Source organism: Convolutriloba macropyga, chromosome 13 (assembly GCF_964194025.1).
Source record: "Convolutriloba macropyga chromosome 13, txConMacr16.3, whole genome shotgun sequence".
Lineage (NCBI taxonomy): Eukaryota > Metazoa > Xenacoelomorpha > Acoela > Convolutidae > Convolutriloba > Convolutriloba macropyga.
Genome location: NC_134480.1, coordinates 47,101,559 through 47,122,163, shown reverse-complemented (window position 1 = coordinate 47,122,163; position 20,605 = coordinate 47,101,559).

Here is a 20,605-nt window from a genome sequence, read left to right as displayed (position 1 = left end):
TGTAGAAGTAGTTTTTAATGGAAGCTGTAGTAATATGTGAATCTCGGAAATGGATACCACAGTGTTTTTGAGAGTCTGATAATGCGCATTAAATTCTAAATGAGCACATATATCCCAATTTTAAAAATTCATTTTTGGCCTTCTTAAATTCGTTTCCTCAATTATGGATCTTGAAGCGGATTTTTTAATTAGTACATATGGCATTTCAACATTGATATTTCATGCATTGATTCCATCTTTATAACGTAAAGTATTTTCGTTTTATAGAATTGTACACATGCTTGCCCGATTTTGGCAGTTCGTCGCATTTTTGTTTTTTTTTTGTTTTTTTTATTTGATTACTAGAAAAAGTCTTGGTTTGCTTTGTCACTGATCCTAATTTACTTTTACTGATTATCGAATAATTTTTTGGCGTTAAGTAATCTAAATTCAGCAAGATTCTTTTCATAAATATTGAAAAGTTTTTTTGGCTATTTTAATTCAAAAAATTTTATTGTTTCCGATCTCTGAACTATGTTTCTTCATTTTAATCTATACAGGAGGATAGCTATATAGTTTTATGGTGAATAAGGAAATGTACTTGCTTTTTCTACTTCATATTTTTATCAATTTTATTTTCTTCAAAAATCAAAAACAAAATTTGGTTTTTGTTTGTCCTAATTCTCCGCATTATAGCATGTAACAGTCTGTGTGAGTCTTTTTTCCTGCGAATATTTTGTTCAGCTCTGTTTTTATCAGTTGTGAATAGAAATAAGGCTTTTAGCATTTTTTTAAGATTTTTTTCTTAACAATTCATTCCATTTGTGAGAGTTCGACCTGCAGCCTGTCGGAATTATCACCAGCCCGATGACCGCCTGGTCGAGAAAACTTTCGGGGAGGAGGGACCTCCAATCAAACTGGAGGCGGGGTGGACAGTTAAACACGGCAACACAGTCGCGGCCACTTTGCCACTCAGCGCCTGCTACAGAAATGTGCTAGCAGATGGGCGCAGAGGCAACCAACCCCAAACTGAGCCGAGAGAACGCCTAACTCAGCCGAGAAACATCTCGTCAAGTAAGTGGAATACTTCATAAATAGCAGTCTTGCAGACGTTAGTTAGTCAGGTTGACATTGCTGCTTTTTTCGCTCTATCAGTACATCAAAAAAGGCAGCTTTATGTTTCAGCTCGTAGATCCAAACGAAGATCGACGAGAGGAGCAACACGACAGGCCAACTCCGCGCCAGATGTAAAGAAACCGTACAAGCCTTCGATGAGACCGTCGGCGGCGCACGATTTAGGCGTTTATGGCGGGCTTATGAAACATGTTTTTGTAGTTCCTCGTAAGTTCTAATACTTGGTGGCCAGATGTCAAATTTGGCCATATTCAGAGAATAAAATAAAATCTTGAGCAATTGAAAGTTTGGTTCAATTTTTAACAGATCGTTAAGAATCCAACTTCATAGAATTCAGATGCGGAGAGTGCTGTCGGCGCTCCACGAGTTTCAGCGTAATAAAGGGGCATATTGAAAGAGTGCATAGAAATGCAATCGAAGCGATGAGAAATAGGTATGTAGAAAGAGCTTTCTCTATTGTAATATCTTTAATTTAAATCTAGTGCAATTTGTTTTATTGAGCTTAATGTTATCGGACGCACAGTTACCTCGATCAATTGTAAATGTGACTGATTTATGCGTTTCAGAGTGCCGCGCAGTTTCGAGAATGCTTCCACAGATAAGCGAGACATGGCTTAATTCCAATGAACATCCCCGTGCAGGCCCGTCCTACGCAACGCGAGAAATCGAGTGCCGCGCAGTTTCTCGAGAATGCTTCCACAGATAAGCGAGACATGGCTTAATTCCAATGAACATCCCCGTGTAGGCCCGTCCTATGCACCGCGAGATTACTTACAGCGTACGGCTCGTCATTCCTCAAGTTAGTTTAAGTTTTTCATTCTGCAGAGAAAACCCTAGAAGTTTTAAAGATTTCTATGCATGTTATTTTCAATTCCTGGTAGCAACCATTTGTAGCAACTGGAAGGCCCGCACAAGCGAGTAGTAGTAAAAATGCGGCTTTTTTTAACGGGGGGAGGGACCTGTCCACCGTTACAATACCAGCATGGCCTTTCTTAGGTGCCCTTGCTGAAAACTTGTAAAATATTCTGACAATTTTGTTTCTCGTGGTTGGCAAAGATTTGTTATAGCTGCGAAGCTGTAAGCTGAGCGAAGCTATCTTGCGGTGCTCTTGGTTTTTACGACTCGAAGAGGAGTATTGGTTTTCTTAGTTTTTTACAGGAAGTACTATTTGTTCAAACATTTTGACCTAAAAGCGAAAGAGTAAAATAGCCGTGTGAACTAAATTTTTCTGAGCGATAGAAGTTTCTTATCATACGCTGTGATCAGTAAATGACTTTTCGACTTTGAAAAGTGTTTTTTTTACAGAATGCAGTATATAGTTAATTATTTTTAGCCGTCTTTTGTCCAATTTGCACAATGTTTTTGGTTATAGCTAAATTTTGTGTAGAAGTAGTTTTTAATGGAAGCTGTAGTAATATGTGAATCTCGGGAATGGATACCACAGTGTTTTTGAGAGTCTGATAATGCGCATTAAATTCTAAATGAGCACATATATCCCAATTTAAATTCATTTTTGGCCTTCTTAAATTCGTTTCCTCAATTATGGATCTTGAAGCGGATTTTTTAATTAGTACATATGGCATTTCAACATTGATATTTCATGCATTGATTCCATCTTTATAACGTAAAGTATTTTCGTTTTATAGAATTGTACACATGCTTGCCCGATTTTGGCAGTTCGTCGCATTTTTGTTTTTTTTTGTTTTTTTTTATTTGATTACTAGAAAAAGTCTTGGTTTGCTTTGTCACTGATCCTAATTTACTTTTACTGATTATCGAATAATTTTTTGGCGTTAAGTAATCTAAATTCAGCAAGATTCTTTTCATAAATATTGAAAAGTTTTTTTGGCTATTTTAATTCAAAAAATTTTATTGTTTCCGATCTCTGAACTATGTTTCTTCATTTTAATCTATACAGGAGGATAGCTATATAGTTTTATGGTGAATAAGGAAATGTACTTGCTTTTTCTACTTCATATTTTTATCAATTTTACTTTCTTCAAAAATCAAAAACAAAATTTGGTTTTTGTTTCTGTCCTAATTCTCCGCATTATAGCATGTAACAGTCTGTGTGAGTCTTTTTTCCTGCGAATATTTTTTTCAGCTCTGTTTTTATCAGTTGTGAATAGAAATAAGGCTTTTAGCATTTTTCTTTAGATTTTTTTCTTAACAATTCATTCCATTTGTGAGAGTTCGACCTGCAGCCTGTCGGAATTATCACCAGCCCGATGACCGCCTGGTCGAGAAAACTTTCGGGGAGGAGGGACCTCCAATCAAACTGGAGGCGGGGTGGACAGTTAAACACGGCAACACAGTCGCGGCCACTGCCACTCAGCGCCTGCTACAGAAATGTGCTAGCAGATGGGCGCAGAGGCAACCAACCCCAAACTGAGCCGAGAGAACGCCTAACTCAGCCGAGAAACATCTCGTCAAGTAAGTGGAATACTTCATAAATAGCAGTCTTGCAGACGTTAGTTAGTCAGGTTGACATTGCTGCTTTTTTCGCTCTATCAGTACATCAAAAAAGGCAGCTTTATGTTTCAGCTCGTAGATCCAAACGAAGATCGACGATAGGAGCAACACGACAGGCCAACTCCGCGCCAGATGTAAAGAAACCGTACAAGCCTTCGATGAGACCGTCGGCGGCGCACGATTTAGGCGTTTATGGCGGGCTTATGAAACATGTTTTTGTAGTTCCTCGTAAGTTCTAATACTTGGTGGCCAGATGTCAAATTTGGCCATATTCAGAGAATAAAATAAAATCTTGAGCAATTGAAAGTTTGGTTCAATTTTTAACAGATCGTTAAGAATCCAACTTCATAGAATTCAGATGCGGAGAGTGCTGTCGGCGCTCCACGAGTTTCAGCGTAATAAAGGGGCATATTGAAAGAGTGCATAGAAATGCAATCGAAGCGATGAGAAATAGGTATGTAGAAAGAGCTTTCTCTATTGTAATATCTTTAATTTAAATCTAGTGCAATTTGTTTTATTGAGCTTAATGTTATCGGACGCACAGTTACCTCGATCAATTGTAAATGTGACTGATTTATGCGTTTCAGAGTGCCGCGCAGTTTCGAGAATGCTTCCACAGATAAGCGAGACATGGCTTAATTCCAATGAACATCCCCGTGTAGGCCCGTCCTACGCAACGCGAGAAATCGAGTGCCGCGCAGTTTCTCGAGAATGCTTCCACAGATAAGCGAGACATGGCTTAATTCCAATGAACATCCCCGTGTAGGCCCGTCCTATGCACCGCGAGATTACTTACAGCGTACGGCTCGTCATTCCTCAAGTTAGTTTAAGTTTTTCATTCTGCAGAGAAAACCCTAGAAGTTTTAAAGACTTCTATGCATGTTATTTTCAATTCCTGGTAGCAACCATTTGTAGCAACTGGAAGGCCCGTACAAGCGAGTAGTAGTAAAAATGCGGCTTTTTTTAACGGGGGGAGGGACCTGTCCACCGTTACAATACCAGCATGGACTTTCTTAGGTGCCCTTGCTGAAAACTTGTAAAATATTCTGACAATTTTGTTTCTCGTGGTTGGCAAAGATTTGTTATAGCTGCGAAGCTGTAAGCTGAGCGAAGCTATCTTGCGGTGCTCTTGGTTTTTACGACTCGAAGAGGAGTATTGGTTTTCTTAGTTTTTTACAGGAAGTACTATTTGTTCAAACATTTTGACCTAAAAGCGAAAGAGTAAAATAGCCGTGTGAACTAAATTTTTCTGAGCGATAGAAGTTTCTTATCATACGCTGTGATCAGTAAATGACTTTTCGACTTTGAAAAGTGTTTTTTTTACAGAATGCAGTATATAGTTAATTATTTTTAGCCGTCTTTTGTCCAATTTGCACAATGTTTTTGGTTATAGCTAAATTTTGTGTAGAAGTAGTTTTTAATGGAAGCTGTAGTAATATGTGAATCTCGGAAATGGATACCACAGTGTTTTTGAGAGTCTGATAATGCGCATTAAATTCTAAATGAGCACATATATCCCAATTTAAATTCATTTTTGGCCTTCTTAAATTCGTTTCCTCAATTATGGATCTTGAAGCGGATTTTTTAATTAGTACATATGGCATTTCAACATTGATATTTCATGCATTGATTCCATCTTTATAACGTAAAGTATTTTCGTTTTATAGAATTGTACACATGCTTGCCCGATTTTGGCAGTTCGTCGCATTTTTGTTTTTTTTTGTTTTTTTTTATTTGATTACTAGAAAAAGTCTTGGTTTGCTTTGTCACTGATCCTAATTTACTTTTACTGATTATCGAATAATTTTTTGGCGTTAAGTAATCTAAATTCAGCAAGATTCTTTTCATAAATATTGAAAAGTTTTTTTGGCTATTTTAATTCAAAAAATTTTATTGTTTCCGATCTCTGAACTATGTTTCTTCATTTTAATCTATACAGGAGGATAGCTATATAGTTTTATGGTGAATAAGGAAATGTACTTGCTTTTTCTACTTCATATTTTTATCAATTTTACTTTCTTCAAAAATCAAAAACAAAATTTGGTTTTTGTTTCTGTCCTAATTCTCCGCATTATAGCATGTAACAGTCTGTGTGAGTCTTTTTTCCTGCGAATATTTTTTTCAGCTCTGTTTTTATCAGTTGTGAATAGAAATAAGGCTTTTAGCATTTTTCTTTAGATTTTTTTCTTAACAATTCATTCCATTTGTGAGAGTTCGACCTGCAGCCTGTCGGAATTATCACCAGCCCGATGACCGCCTGGTCGAGAAAACTTTCGGGGAGGAGGGACCTCCAATCAAACTGGAGGCGGGGTGGACAGTTAAACACGGCAACACAGTCGCGGCCACTGCCACTCAGCGCCTGCTACAGAAATGTGCTAGCAGATGGGCGCAGAGGCAACCAACCCCAAACTGAGCCGAGAGAACGCCTAACTCAGCCGAGAAACATCTCGTCAAGTAAGTGGAATACTTCATAAATAGCAGTCTTGCAGACGTTAGTTAGTCAGGTTGACATTGCTGCTTTTTTCGCTCTATCAGTACATCAAAAAAGGCAGCTTTATGTTTCAGCTCGTAGATCCAAACGAAGATCGACGATAGGAGCAACACGACAGGCCAACTCCGCGCCAGATGTAAAGAAACCGTACAAGCCTTCGATGAGACCGTCGGCGGCGCACGATTTAGGCGTTTATGGCGGGCTTATGAAACATGTTTTTGTAGTTCCTCGTAAGTTCTAATACTTGGTGGCCAGATGTCAAATTTGGCCATATTCAGAGAATAAAATAAAATCTTGAGCAATTGAAAGTTTGGTTCAATTTTTAACAGATCGTTAAGAATCCAACTTCATAGAATTCAGATGCGGAGAGTGCTGTCGGCGCTCCACGAGTTTCAGCGTAATAAAGGGGCATATTGAAAGAGTGCATAGAAATGCAATCGAAGCGATGAGAAATAGGTATGTAGAAAGAGCTTTCTCTATTGTAATATCTTTAATTTAAATCTAGTGCAATTTGTTTTATTGAGCTTAATGTTATCGGACGCACAGTTACCTCGATCAATTGTAAATGTGACTGATTTATGCGTTTCAGAGTGCCGCGCAGTTTCGAGAATGCTTCCACAGATAAGCGAGACATGGCTTAATTCCAATGAACATCCCCGTGTAGGCCCGTCCTACGCAACGCGAGAAATCGAGTGCCGCGCAGTTTCTCGAGAATGCTTCCACAGATAAGCGAGACATGGCTTAATTCCAATGAACATCCCCGTGTAGGCCCGTCCTATGCACCGCGAGATTACTTACAGCGTACGGCTCGTCATTCCTCAAGTTAGTTTAAGTTTTTCATTCTGCAGAGAAAACCCTAGAAGTTTTAAAGACTTCTATGCATGTTATTTTCAATTCCTGGTAGCAACCATTTGTAGCAACTGGAAGGCCCGTACAAGCGAGTAGTAGTAAAAATGCGGCTTTTTTTAACGGGGGGAGGGACCTGTCCACCGTTACAATACCAGCATGGACTTTCTTAGGTGCCCTTGCTGAAAACTTGTAAAATATTCTGACAATTTTGTTTCTCGTGGTTGGCAAAGATTTGTTATAGCTGCGAAGCTGTAAGCTGAGCGAAGCTATCTTGCGGTGCTCTTGGTTTTTACGACTCGAAGAGGAGTATTGTTTTTCTTAAGTTTTTTTACAGGAAGTACTATTTGTTCAAACATTTTGACCTAAAAGCGAAAGAGTAAAATAGCCGTGTGAACTAAATTTTTCTGAGCGATAGAAGTTTCTTATCATGCGCTTTGATCAGTAAATGACTTTTCGACTTTGAAAAGTGTTTTTTTTTTACAGAATGCAGTATATAGATAACTATTTTTAGCCGTTTTTTGTCCAATTTGCACAATGTTTTTGGTTATAGCAAAATTTTGTGTAGAAGTAGTTTTTAATGGAAGCTGTAGTAATGTGAACCTCGGAAATGGATACCGCAGTGTTTTTGAGAGTCTGATAATGCGCTTTAAATTCTAAATGAGCACACATATCCAATTTTAAAAATTCATTTTTGGCCTTTTTAAATTTGTTTCCTCAATTATGGATCTTAAAGCGGATTTTTTAATTAGTACATATGGCATTTCAACATTGATATTTCATGCATTGATTCCATCTTTATAACGTGAAGTATTTTCGTTTTATTGAATTGTACACATGCTTGCCCGATTTTGGCAGTTTTTTCGTCCCATTTTTCTGTTTTTTTTATTTGATTACTAGAAAAAGTCTTGGTTTGCTTTGTCACTGATCCTAATTTACTTTTACTGATTATCGAATAATTTTTTGGGGTTAAGTAATCTAAATTCAGCAAGATTTTTTTCATAATTAAAATATTGAAAAGTTTTTTTGGCAATTTTAATTCAAAAAATTTTATTGTTTCCGATCTCTGAACTATGTTTCTTCATTTTAATCTATACAGGAGGATAGCTATATAGTTTTATGGTGAATAAGGAAATGTACTTGCTTATTCTACTTCATATTTTTATCAATTTTATTTTCAACTTTCAAAAAACAAAAACAAAATATGGTTTTTGTTTCTGTCCTAATTCTCCGCATTATAGCATGTACCAGTCTGTGTGAGTCTTTTTTCCTGAGACCTATTTTTTTCAGCTGTTTTTATCAGTTGTGAATATAAAAAAGGCTTTTAGCATTTTTCTTTAGATTTTTTTCTTAACAATTCATTCCATTTGTGAGAGTTCGACCTGTAGCCTGTCGGAATTATCACCAGCCCGATGACCGCCTGGTCGAGAAAACTTTCGGGGAGGAGGGACCTCCAATCAAACTGGAGGCGGGGTGGACAGTTAAACACGGCAACACAGTCGCGGCCACTTTGCCACTCAGCGCCTACTACAGAAATGTGCTAGCAGATGGGCGCAGAGCAGAGGCAACCAACCCCAAACTGAGCCGAGAGAACGCTTAACTCAGCCGAGAAACACCTCGTCAAGTTAGTGGAATACTTCATAAATAGCAGTCTTGCAGACGTTAGTCAGGTTGACATTGCTGCTTTTTTCGCTCTATCAGTACATCAAAAAATGCAGCTTTATGTTTCAGCTCGTAGATCCAAACGAAGATCGACGAGAGGAGCAACACGACAGGCCAACTCCGCGCTAGATGTAAAGAAACCGTACAAGCCTTCGATGAGACCGTCGGCGGCGCACCATTTAGGCGTTTATCGCGGGCTTATGAAACATGTTTTTGTAGTTCCTCGTAAGTTCTAATACTTGGTGGCCAGATGTCAAATTTGGCTATATTCAGAGAATAAAATAAAATCTTGAGCAATTGAAAGTTTGGTTCAATTTTTAACAGATCGTCAAGAATCCAACTTCATAGAATTCAGATGCGGAGAGTGCTGTCGGCGCTCCACGAGTTTCAGCGTAATAAAGTGGCATATTGAAAGAGTGCATAGAAATGCAATCGAAGCTATGAGAAATAGAAGGCTAGTGCTATTTGTTTTATTGAGCTTAATGTTATCGGACGCACCGTTACCTCGCTCAATTGTAAATGACTGATTTAGGCGTTTCAGAGTGACGCGCAGTTTCTCGATAATGCTTCCACAGATAAGCGAGACATCGCTTAATTCCGATGAACATCCCCTAAGCGAGACATCGCTTAATTCCGATGAACATCCCCGTGTAGGCCCGTCCTATGCAACGCGAGATTACTTACAGCGTACGGCTCGTCATTCCTCAAGTTAGTTTAAGTTTTTCATTCTGCATAGAAAACCCCAGAAGTTTCAAAGATTTCTATGCACGTTATTTTCAATTCCTGGTAGCAACCATTTGTAGCAACTGGAAGGCCCGTACAGGCGAATAGTAGTAAAAATGCGGGTTTTTTTAACGGGGGGAGGGACCTGTCCACCGTTACAATACCAGCATGGCCTTTCTTAGGTGCCCTTGCTGAAAACTTGTAAAATATTCTGACAATTTTGTTTCTCGTGGTTGGCAAAGATTTGTTATAGCTGCGAAGCTGTAAGCTGAGCGAAGCTATCTTGCGGTGCTCTTGGTTTTTACGACTCGAAGAGGAGTATTGGTTTTCATAACATTTTTTACAGGAAGTACTGTTTGTTCAAACATTTTGACCTAAAAGCGAAAGAGTAAAATAGCCGTGTGAACTAAATTTTTCTGAGCAATAGAAGTTTCTTATCATGCGCTTTGATCAGTAAATGACTTTTCGACTTTGAAAAGTGTTTTTTTTTACAGAATGCAGTATATAGATAACTATTTTTAGCCGTTTTTTGTCCAATTTGCACAATGTTTTTGGTTATAGCTAAATTTTGTGTAGAAGCAATTTTTAATGGAAGCTGTAGTAATATGTGAACCTCGGAAATGGATACCACAGTGTTTTTGAGAGTCTGATAATGCGCATTAAATTTTAAATGAGCACATATATCCCAATTTTAAAAATTCATTTTCGGCCTTTTTAAATTCGTTTCCTCAATTATGGATCTTAAAGCGGATTTTTTAATTAGTACATATGGCATTTCAACATTGATATTTCATGCATTGATTCCATCTTTATAACGTAAAGTATTTTCGTTTTATAGAATTGTACACATGCTTGCCCGATTTTGGCAGTTCGTCGCATTCGAGGCAACCAACCCCAAACTGAGCCGAGAGAACGCCTAACTCAGCTGATAAACACCTCGTCAAGTAAGTGGAATACTTCATAAATAGCAGTCCTGCAGACGTTAGTCAGGTTGACATTGCTGCTTTTTTCGCTCTATCAGTACATCAAAAAAGGCAGCTTTATGTTTCAGCTCGTAGATCCAAACGAAGATCGACGAGAAGAGCAACACGACAGGCCAACTCCGCGCCACGCCAGATGTAAAGAAACCGTACAAGCCTTCGACGAGACCGTCGGCGGCACACGATTTAGGCGTTTATGGCGGGCTTATGAAACATGTTTTTGTAGTTCCTCGTAAGTTCTAATACTTGGTGGCCAGATGTCAAATTTGGCTATAATCAGAGAAAATAAAATCTTGAGCAATTGAAAGTTTGGTTCAATTTTTAACAGATCGTCAAGAATCCAACTTCATAGAATTCAGATGCGGAGAGTGCTGTCGGCGCTCCGAGTTTCAGCGTAATAAAGTGGCATATTGAAAGAGTGCATAAAAATGCAATCGAAGCGATGAGAAATAGGTATGTAGAAAGAGCTTTCTCTATTGTAATATCTTAAATTTAAATCTAGTGCTATTTGTTTTATTGAGCTTAATGTTATCGGACTCACCCTTACCTCGATCAATTGTAAATGTGACTGATTTATGCGTTTCAGAGTGCCGCGCAGTTTCTCGAGAATGCTTCCACAGATAAGCGAGACATCGCTTAATTCCGATGAACATCCCCGTGTAGGCCCGTCCTATGCAACGCGAGATTACTTACAGCGTACGGCTCGTCATTCCTCAAGTTAGTTTAGGTTTTTCATTCTGCATAGAAAACCCCAGAAGTTTCAAAGATTTCTATGCATGTTATTTTCAAATCCTGGTAGCAACCATTTGTAGCAACTGGAAGGCCCTTACAAGCGAGTAGTAGTAAAAATGCGGGTTTTTTAACGGGGGAGGGACCTGTCCATCGTTACAATACCAGCATGGCTTTTAGGTGCCCTTGCTGAAAACTTGTAAAATATTCTGACAATTGTTTCTCGTGGTTGGCAAAGATTTGTTATAGCTGCGAAGCTGTAAGCTGAGCGAAGCTATCTTGCGGTGCTCTTGGTTTTTACGACTCGAAGAGGAGTATTGGTTTTCTTAAGTTTTTTTACAGGAAGTAACATTTTGACCTAAAAGCGAAAGAGTAAAATAGCCGTGTGAACTAAATTTTTCTGAGCGATAGAAGTTTCTTATCATGCGTTGATCAGTAAATGACTTTTCGACTTTGAAAAGTTTTTTTTACAGAATGCAGTATATAGATAACTATTTTTAGCCGTTTTTTGTCCATTTTGCACAATGTTTTTGGTTATATCTAAGTTTTGTGTAAAGTAGTTTTTAATGGAAGCTGTAGTAATATGTGAACCTCGGAAATGGATACCACAGTGTTTTTGAGAGTCTGATAATGCGCTTTAAATTCTAAATGAGCACATATAACCCAATTTAAAAAATTCATTTTTGGCCTTTTTAAATTCGTTTCCTCAATTATGGATCTTAAAGCGGATTTTTTAATTAGTACATATGGCATTTCAACATTGATATTTCATGTATTGATTCCATGTTTATAAGTATTTTCGTTTTATAGAATTGTACACATGATTGCCCGATTTTGGCAGTTTTTTCGTCCCATTTTTCTCAGTTTTTGTATTCAAAACATTTTATTGTTTCCGATCTCTGAACTATGTTTCTTCATTTTAATCTATACAGGAGTATAGCTATATAGTTTCATGGTGAATAAGGAAATGTACTTGCTTTTTCTACTTCATATTTTTATCAATTTTATTTTCAACTTTCAAAAATCAAAAACAAAATTTGGTTTTTGTTTCTGTCCTAATTCTCCGCATTATAGCATGTACCAGTCTGTGTGAGTCTTTTTTACTGAGACCTATTTTTTCAGCTCTGTTTTTATCAGTTGTGAATATAAATAAGGCTTTTAGCATTTTTCTTAGATTTTTTAACAATTCATTCCATTTGTGAGAGTTCGACCTGTAGCCTGTCTGAATTATCACCAGCCCGATGACCGCCTGGTCGAGAAAACTTTCGGGGAGGAGGGACCTCCAATCAAACTGGAGGCGGGGTGGACAGTTAAACGCGGCAACACAGTCGCGGCCACTTCGCCACTCAGCGCCTGCTACAGAAACGTGCTAGCAGATGGGCGCAGAGGCAACCAACCCCAAACTGAGCCGAGAGAACGCCTAACTCAGCCGAGAAACACCTCAAGTAAGTGGAATACTTCAAAAATAGCAGTCTTGCAGACGTTAGTCAGGTTGACATTGCTGCTTTTTTCGCTCTATCAGTACATCAAAAAAGGCAGCTTTATGCTTCAGCTCGTAGATCCAAACGAAGATCGACGAGAGGAGCAACACGACAGGCCAACTCCGCGCCAGATGTAAAGAAACCGTACAAGCCTTCGATGAGACCGTCGGCGGCGCACGATTTAGGCGTTCATGGCGGTCTTATGAAACATGTTTTTGTAGTTCCTCGTAAGTTCTAATACTTGGTGGCCAGATGTCAAATTTGGCTATATTCGGAGAATAAAATAAAATCTTGAGCAATTGAAAGTTTGGTTCAATTTTTAACAGATCGTCAAGAATCCAACTTCATAGAATTCAGATGCGGAGAGTGCTGTCGGCGCTCCACGAGTTTCAGCGTAATAAAGTGGCATATTGAAAGAGCATAGAAATGTAATCGAAGCGATGAGAAATAGGTATGTAGAAAGCTTTCTCTATTGTAATATCATAAATTTAAATCTAGTGCTATTTGTTTTATTGAGCTTAATGTAATCGGACGCACCGTTACCTCGATCAATTGTAAATGTGACTAATTTATGCGTTTCAGAGTGACGCGCAGTTTCTCGAGAATGCTTCCACAGATAAGCGAGACATCGCTTAATTCCTATGCAACGCGAGATTACTTACAGCGTACGGCTCGTCATTCCTCAAGTTTTTCATTCTGCATAGAAAACCCCAGAAGTTTCAAAGATTTCTATGCATGTTATTTTCAATTCCTGGTAGCAACCATTTGTAGCAACTGGAAGGCCCGTACAAGCAAGTAGTAGTAAAAATGCGGGTTTTTTTAACGGGGGGAGGGACCTGTCCACCGTTACAATACCAGCATGGCCTTTCTTAGGTGCCCTTGCTGAAAACTTGTAAAATATTCTGACAATTGTTTCTCGTGGTTGGCAAAGATTTGTTATAGCTGCGAAGCTGTAAGCTGAGCGAAGCTATCTTGCGGTTCTCTTGGTTTTTACGACTCGAAGAGGAGTATTGGTTTTCTTAAGTTTTTTTACAGGAAGTACTATTTGTTCAAACATTTTGACCTAAAAGCGAAAGAGTAAAATAACCGTGTGAACTAAATTTTTCTGAGCGATAGAAGTTTCTTATCATGCGCTTTGATCAGTAAATGACTTTTCGACTTTGAAAAGTGTTTTTTACAGAATGCAGTATATAGATAACTATTTTTAGCCGTTTTTTGTCCAATTTGCACAATGTTTTTGGTTATAGCTAAATTTTGTGTAGAGCTAGTTTTTAATGGAAGCTGTAGTAATATGTGAACCTCGGAAATGGATACCACAGTGTTTTTGAGAGTGATAATTCGCTCTAAATTCTAAATGAGCACATATCTAATTTTAAAAAATCATTTTTGGCCTTCGTTTCCTCAATTATGGATCTTGAAGCGGATTTTTTAATTAGTACATATGGCATTTCAACATTGATATTTCGCATTGATTCCATCTTTATAACGTGAAGTATTTTCGTTTTATAGAATTGTACACATGCTTGCCCGATTTTGGCAGTTTTTTCGTCCCATTTTTCAGTTTTTTTGTTTTTATTTGATTACTAGAAAAAGTCTTGGTTTGCTTTGTCACTGATCCTAATTTACTTTTACTGATTATCGAATAATTTTTTGGCGTTAAGTAATCTAAATTCAGCAAGATTTTTTTCATAAAATATTGAAGTTTTTTTTGGCAATTTTAATTCAAAAAATTTTATTGTTTCCGATCCCTGAACTATGTTTCTTCATTTTAATCTATACAGGAGGATAGCTATATAAATTTATGGTGAATAAGGAAATGTACTTGCTTTTTTTACTTCATATTTTTATCAATTTTATTTTCAACTTTCAAAAATCAAAAACAAAATTTGGTTTTTGTTTCTGTCCTAATTCTCCGCATTATAGCATGTACCAGTCTGTGTGAGTCTTTTTTCCTGAGACCTATTTTTTTCAGCTCTGTTTTTATCAGTTGTGAATATAAATAAGGCTTTTAGCATTTTTCTTAGATTTTTTTCTTAACAATTCATTCCATTTGTGACAGTTCGACCTGTAGCCTGTCGGAATTATCACCAGCCCGATGACCGCCTGGTCGAGAAAACTTTCGGGGAGGAGGGACCTCCAATCAAACTGGAGGCGGGGTGGACAGTTAAACACGGCAACACATTCGCCGCCACTTTGCCACTCAGCGCCTGCTACAGAAATGTGCTAGCAGATGGGCGCAGAGGCAACCAACCCCAAACTGAGCCGAGAGAACGCCTAACTCAGCCGAGAAACACCTCGTCAAGTAAGTGGAATACTTCATAAATAGCAGTCTTGCAGACGTTAGTCAGGTTGACATTGCTGCTTTTTTCGCTCTATCAGTACATCAAAAAAGGCAGCTTTATGCTTCAGCTCGTAGATCCAAACGAAGATCGACGAGAGGAGCAACACGACAGGCCAACTCCGCGCCAGATGTAAAGAAACCGTACAAGCCTTTGATGAGACCGTCAGCGGCGCACGATTTAGGCGTTTATGGCGGGCTTATGAAACATGTTTTTGTAGTTCCTCGTAAGTTCTAATACTTGGTGGCCAGATGTCAAATTTGGCTATATTCAGAGAAAATAAAATCTTGAGCAATTGAAAGTTTGGTTCAATTTTTAACAGATCGTCAAGAATCCAACTTCATAGAATTCAGATGCGGAGAGTGCTGTCGGCGCTCCACGAGTTTCAGCGTAATAAAGTGGCATATTGAAAGAGTGCATAGAAATGTAATCGAAGCGATGAGAAATAGAAGGTATGTAGAAAGAGCTTTCTCTATTGTAATATCTTAAATTTAAATCTAGTGCTATTTGATTTATTGAGCTTAATGTTATCGGACGCACCGTTACCTCGATCAATTGTAAATGTGACTGATTTATGCGTTTCAGAGTGACGCGCAGTTTCTCGAGAATGCTTCCACAGATAAGCGAGACATCGCTTAATTCCGCTGAACATCCCCGTGTAGGCCCGTCCTATGCAACGCGAGATTACTTACAGCGTACGGCTCGTCATTCCTCAAGTTAGTTTAAGTTTTTCATTCTGCATAGAAAACCCCAGAAGTTTCAAAGATTTCTATGCATGTTATTTTCAATTCCTGGTAGCAACCATTTGTAGCAACTGGAAGGCCCGTACAAGCAAGTAGTAGTAAAAATGCGGGTTTTTTTAACGGGGGGAGGGACCTGTCCACCGTTACAATACCAGCATGGCCTTTCTTAGGTGCCCTTGCTGAAAACTTGTAAAATATTCTGACAATTGTTTCTAGTGGTTGACAAAGATTTGTTATAGCTGCGAAGCTGTAAGCTGAGCGAAGCTATCTTGCGGTTCTCTTGGTTTTTACGACTCGAAGAGGAGTATTGGTTTTCTTAAGTTTTTTTACAGGAAGTACTATTTGTTCAAACATTTTGACCTAAAAGCGAAAGAGAAAAATAGCCGTGTGAACTAAATTTTTCTGAGCGATAGAAGTTTCTTATCATGCGCTTTGATCAGTAAATGACTTTTCGACTTTGAAGTGTTTTTTACAGAATGCAGTATATAGATAACTATTTTTAGCCGTTTTTTGTCCAATTTGCACAATGTTTTTGGTCATAGCTAAATTTTGTGTAGAGCTAGTTTTTAATGGAAGCTGTAGTAATATGTGAACCTCGGAAATGGATACCACAGTGTTTTTGAGAGTGATAATTCGCTTTAAATTCTAAATGAGCACATATCTAATTTTAAAAAATCATTTTTGGCCTTTTTAAATTCGTTTCCTCAATTATGGATCTTGAAGCTGATTTTTTAATTAGTACATATGGCATTTCAACATTGATATTTCATGCATTGATTCCATCTTTATAACGTGAAGTATTTTCGTTTTATAGAATTGTACACATGCTTGCCCGATTTTGGCAGTTTTTTCGTCCCATTTTTCAGTTTGTTTTTTTTATTTGATTACTAGAAAAAGTCTTGGTTTGCTTTGTCACTGATCCTAATTTACTTTTACTGATTATCGAATAATTTTTTGGCGTTAAGTAATCTAAATTCAGCAAGATTTTTTTCATAAAATATTGGTTTTTATGGCAATTTTAATTCAAAAAATTTTATTGTTTCCGATCCCTGAACTATGTTTCTTCATTTTAATCTATACAGGAGGATAGCTATATAAATTTATGGTAAATAAGGAAATGTACTTGCTTTTTTTACTTCATATTTTTATCAATTTTATTTTCAACTTTCAAAAATCAAAAACAAAATTTGGTTTTTGTTTCTGTCCTAATTCTCCGCATTATAGCATGTACCAGTCTGTGTGAGTCTTTTTTCCTGAGACCTATTTTTTTATCAGTTGTGAATATAAATAAGGCTTTTAGCATTTTTCTTAGATTTTTTTCTTAACAATTCATTCCATTTGTGACAGTTCGACCTGTAGCCTGTCGGAATTATCACCAGCCCGATGACCGCCTGGTCGAGAAAACTTTCGGGGAGGAGGGACCTCCAATCAAACTGGAGGCGGGGTGGACAGTTAAACACGGCAACAAAGTCGCGGCCACTTTGCCACTCAGCGCCTGCTCAGAAATGTGCTAGCAGATGGGCGCAGAGAAAACCAACCCCAAACTGAGCCGAGAGAACGCCTAACTCAGCCGAGAAACACCTCGTCAAGTAAGTGGAATACTTCATAAATAGCAGTCTTGCAGACGTTAGTCAGGTTGACAATGCTGCTTTTTTTCGCTCTATCAGTACATCAAAAAAGGCAGCTTTATGTTTCAGCTCGTAGATCCAAACGAAGATCGACGAGAGGAGCAACACGACAGGCCAACTCCGCGCCAGATGTAAAGAAACCGTACACGCCTTCGATGGACCGTCGGCGGCGCACGATTTAGGCGTCTATGGCGGGCTTATGAAACATGTTTTTGTAGTTCCTCGTAAGTTCTAATACTTGGTGGCCAGATGTCAAATTTGGCTATATTCAGAAAATAAAATCTTGAGCAATTGAAAGTTTGGTTCAATTTTTAACAGATCGTCAAGAATCCAACTTCATAGAATTCAGATGCGGAGAGTGCTGTCGGCGCTCCACGAGTTTTAGCGTAATAAAGTGGCATATTGAAAGAGTGCATAGAAATGCAATCGAAGCGATGAGAAATAGAAGGTATGTAGAAAGTATCCATCCCCGTGTAGGCCCGTCCTATGCAACGCGAGATTACTTACAGCGTACGGCTCGTCATTCCTCAAGTTAGTTTAAGTTTTTCATTCTGCATAGAAAACCCCAGAAGTTTCAAAGATTTCTATGCATGTTATTTTCAATTCCTGGTAGCAACCATTTGTAGCAACTGGAAGGCCCGTACAAGCAAGTAGTAGTAAAAATGCGGGTTTTTTTTAACGGGGGGAGGGACCTGTCCACCGTTACAATACCAGCATGGCCTTTCTTAGGTGCCCTTGCTGAAAACTTGTAAAATATTCTGACAATTGTTTCTAGTGGTTGGCAAAGATTTGTTATAGCTGCGAAGCTGTAAGCAGAGCGAAGCTATCTTGCGGTTCTCTTGGTTTTTACGACTCGAAGAGGAGTATTGGTTTTCTTAAGTTTTTTTACAGGTAGTACTATTTGTTCAAACATTTTGACCTAAAAGCGAAAGAGAAAAATAGCCGTGTGAACTAAATTTTTCTGAGCGATAGAAGTTTCTTATCATGCGCTTTGATCAGTAAATGACTTTTCGACTTTGAAAAGTGTTTTTTTACAGAATGCAGTATATAGATAACTATTTTTAGCCGTTTTTTGTCCAATTTGCACAATGTTTTTGGTTATAGCTAAATTTTGTGTAGAGCTAGTTTTTAATGGAAGCTGTAGTAATATGTGAACCTCGGAAATGGATACCACAGTGTTTTTGAGAGTGATAATTCGCTTTAAATTCTAAATGAGCACATATCTAATTTTAAAAAATCATTTTTGGCCTTTTTAAATTCGTTTCCTCAATTATGGATCTTGAAGCGGATTTTTTAATTAGTACATATGGCATTTCAACATTGATATTTCATGCATTGATTCCATCTTTATAACGTGAAGTATTTTCGTTTTATAGAATTGTACACATGCTTGCCCGATTTTGGCAGTTTTTTCGTCCCATTTTTCAGTTTGTTTTTTTTATTTGATTACTAGAAAAAGTCTTGGTTTGCTTTGTCACTGATCCTAATTTACTTTTACTGATTATCGAATAATTTTTTGGCGTTAAGTAATCTAAATTCAGCAAGATTTTTTTCATAAAATATTGGTTTTTTTGGCAATTTTAATTCAAAAAATTTTATTGTTTCCGATCTCTGAACTATGTTTCTTCATTTTAATCTATACAGGAGGATAGCTATATAAATTTATGGTAAATAAGGAAATGTACTTGCTTTTTTTACTTCATATTTTTATCAATTTTATTTTCAACTTTCAAAAATCAAAAACAAAATTTGGTTTTTGTTTCTGTCCTAATTCTCCGCATTATAGCATGTACCAGTCTGTGTGAGTCTTTTTTCCTGAGACCTATTTTTTTTATCAGTTGTGAATATAAATAAGGCTTTTAGCATTTTTCTTAGATTTTTTTCTTAACAATTCATTCCATTTGTGACAGTTCGACCTGTAGCCTGTCGGAATTATCACCAGCCCGATGACCGCCTGGTCGGGAAAACTTTCGGGGAGGAGGGACCTCCAATCAAACTGGAGGCGGGGTGGACAGTTAAACACGGCAACACAGTCGCGGCCACTTTGCCACTCAGCGCCTGCTCAGAAATGTGCTAGCAGATGGGCGCAGAGAAAACCAACCCCAAACTGAGCCGAGAGAACGCCTAACTCAGCCGAGAAACACCTCGTCAAGTAAGTGGAAAACTTCATAAATAGCAGTCTTGCAGACGTTAGTCAGGTTGACAATGCTGCTTTTTTCGCTCTATCAGTACATCAAAAAAGGCAGCTTTATGTTTCAGCTCGTAGATCCAAACGAAGATCGACGAGAGGAGCAACACGACAGGCCAACTCCGCGCCAGATGTAAAGAAACCGTACACGCCTTCGATGTACCGTCGGCGGCGCACGATTTAGGCGTTTATGGCGGGCTTATGAAACATGTTTTTGTAGTTCCTCGTAAGTTCTAATACTTGGTGGCCAGATGTCAAATTTGGCTATATTCAGAAAATAAAATCTTGAGCAATTGAAAGTTTGGTTCAATTTTTAACAGATCGTCAAGAATCCAACTTCATAGAATTCAGATGCGGAGAGTGCTGTCGGCGCTCCACGAGTTTCAGCGTAATGAAGTGGCATATTGAAAGAGTGCATAGAAATGCAATCGAAGCGATGAGAAATAGAAGGTATGTAGAAAGAGCTTTCTCTATTGTAATATCTTAAATTTGAATCTAGTGCTATTTGTTTTATTGAGCTTAATGTTATCGGACGCACCGTTACCTCGATCAATTGTAAATGTGACTGATTTATGCGTTTCAGAGTGATGCGCAGTTTCTCGAGAATGCTTCCACAGATGAGCGAGACATCGCTTAATTCCAATGAACATCCCCGTGTAGGCCCGTCCTATGCAACGCGAGATTACTTACAGTGTACGGCTCGTCATTCCTCAAGTTAGTAAGTTTTTCATTCTTCATAGAAACCGAAGTTTCAAGATTTCTATGCATGTTATTTTCAATTCCTGGTAGCAACCATTTGTAGCAACTGGGAGGCCCGTACAAGCGAGTAGTAGTAAAAATGCGGGTTTTTTTAACGGGGGGGAGGGACCTGTCCACCGTTACAATACCAGCATGGCCTTTAGGTGCCCTTGCTGAAAACTTGTAAAATATTCTGACAATTTTGTTTCTCGTGGTTGGCAAAGATTTGTTATAGCTGCGAAGCTGTAAGCTGAGCGAAGCTATCTTGCGGTGCTCTTGGTTTTTACGACTCGAAGAGGAGTATTGGTTTTCTTAAGTTTTTTTTACAGGAAGTACTATTTGTTCAAACATTTTGACCTAAAAGCGAAAGAGTAAAATAGCCGTGTGAACTAAATTTTTCTGAGCGATAGAAGTTTCTTATCATGCGCTTTGATCAGTAAATGACTTTTCGACTTTGAAAAGTGTTTTTTGT